Source organism: Palaemon carinicauda, chromosome 30 (assembly GCF_036898095.1).
Source record: "Palaemon carinicauda isolate YSFRI2023 chromosome 30, ASM3689809v2, whole genome shotgun sequence".
NCBI lineage: Eukaryota > Metazoa > Arthropoda > Malacostraca > Decapoda > Palaemonidae > Palaemon > Palaemon carinicauda.
Genome location: NC_090754.1, coordinates 53,830,380 through 53,832,879, shown reverse-complemented (window position 1 = coordinate 53,832,879; position 2,500 = coordinate 53,830,380).

Below are 2,500 nucleotides of genomic sequence, written 5' to 3'. Positions count from 1 at the left end.
GTCCCTCCTTCTGTCTGTGTGTCTGTCTAGTAACGTCCTTCCTTCTGTCTGGATGTCTGTCTAATTACGTCGTTCCTTCTGTCTGTGTGTCTGTCTGCTAACGTTCTTCCTTCTGTCTGGATGTCTGTCTGCTAACGTCGTTCCTTCTGTCTGTGTGTCTGTCTGCTAATTTCCTTCTTTTTGTCTGTGTTTCTGTCTGTTAACGTCCTTCTTTTTGTCTTTGTGTCTGTCTGCTCACGTCCCTCTTTCTGTCTGTTTATCTATCTGTTAAGAGGCTTCCTTCTGTCTTTCTTCTGTCTGTCTAGGTAGTAGGGTGGCCAAGGCACTAGCCACCCGTTGAGATACTACCGCTTCAGAGTTATGAGGTCCTTTGACTGGCCAGATAGTACTGCATTGGACCCCTCTCTGCTTACAGGTCTTTTTCATTTTGCTTACACATACACCGAATAGTCTGGCCTATTCTTTCCACATTCTCCTCTGTCCCCATACACCTGACAACACTGAGATTACTAAACAATTCTTCCTTGTTCAAGGAGTTAACTACTGCACTGTAATTGTTCAGTGGCTAATTTCCTCTGGGTAATGGTATAAGAGACTCTTTAGCTATGGTAAGCAGCTCTTCTATGAAGACACTCCAAAATAAAACTATTGTTCTCTACTCTTGGGTAGGGCCACAGCCTCTGTACCATGGCATTCTACTGTCGTGGATTAGAATTATCTTGTTTGAAGGTATACTCAGGCACACTATTCTACTGTTTCCTTATTTCCTTCCCTCGTTGGGCTATTTTCCCTATTGGATCCCTTAGGGCCCTAGCATCCTGCTTTCCCAACTTGGGTTGTAGCTTAGCTAATAATAATAATAATAATAATAATAATAATAATAATAATAATAATAATAATAATGACTGTCTCTGCCCTGTCTAGTAATTATCTTGTCTTCTGTCTTGTTCCTGTCTGATGACTATTTCATCACAGCCTGATGACTATCTTCTCTCTGTCTGATGAATGCTTTCCTTCCATCTCCCTTTGATCTGATATAAAGACGAGAGAGAGAGAGAGAGAGAGAGAGAGAGAGAGAGAGAGAGAGAGAGAGAGAGAGTGAGAGAGAGAGAGAGAGAGAGAGAAACTCTTTGCGTTGAATTCTGAAGTAGTTTTCTGATATATCCTTGTACGTTACATTGTTTACCTGACAAATTATTTGTTTATTTTCTTGTTTGTTTTTGTTTGCGTGGAATGTTGAGAAAATAACTAATACTGTTTTTATATATTAATGTTTCATGTTTTCTTTACTCATGCTCATTTTACCACACAACTTCTAAATAATTGCAAAAAGCTTTTGGGCTTCATATATACAACAACAACAACAATAACAACAACAACAACAACAACAACAACAACAACAACCAACAATAACAACAACAACAACAACAAATGCAGCCATTTCTAGTCTGCTGCAGGACAAATGCCTCGGACATATCTTATTCATGTCTGTGGCTTAGCCAGTTTTCCTCACCACGCTGGCCAATTGTGGATTGGTGATAGTTGGAAGAATTTTGTATGATCGCTCACAGCAAACCAATCTAGTATGTGTGTCCCTGACTAGTACAGCAATACTGATCAAGGCGATACACAAATCCTTCCGCCACGTTAAGGTATTATTAGGGTAAGTTAGGTTAAGTTAGGTTTTGTTACTTATAGATACCATGTTAGCTATTCATGATGAATCATTCTCTCTCTCTCTCTCTCTCTCTCTCTCTCTCTCTCTCTCTCTCTCTCTCTCTCTAGGAACCTCAAGACCGCACCAGAAAGGAACGGAGGAGCAAATTTTGGTGCTGTTTAACTTTAGCGAATTTTTGTGCTGTTTAAATTTAACGTAAATGTATACTTTTCACTTTATTTTTTATTGTTTAACTAACTTAATCTGATCGAAACCAATTTCCCTTTACATAATTTTATTTCCCGTTCACTATTAAATTTCCTTTTCAAATTAGATTTCTTTTACGGGCTGCCAACATAAATTAAGGCAATCTATAACCAACGAACGAACGAACAAGCAAAGAAGCCGTCTCACGTCTTGGCAATAATATGAAAATAACCTCTCAGAAGTTTCCCGCCTTTTTCACATATTAATTTTCCCGCCTTTTTCACATATTAATTTTCCCGGCTTGTTCACATGTAAATTTTCCCGCCTTTTTCTCATATTAATTTTCCCGCCTTTTTCACATATTAATTTTTGTGCCTTTTCACATTAATTTTCCTGCCTTTTTCACATATTAATTTTCCCGCCTTTTCACATATAAATTTTCCCGCCTTTTCACATATAAATTTTCCCGCCTTTTTCACATATTAATTTTCCTGCCTTTTCACATATTAATTTTTCCACCTTTTTCACATATAAATTTTCCCGCCTTTTCACATATAAATTTTCCCGCCTTTTCACATATAAATTTTCCCGCCTTTTTCACATATTAATTTTCCCGCCTTTTTCACATATCAATTT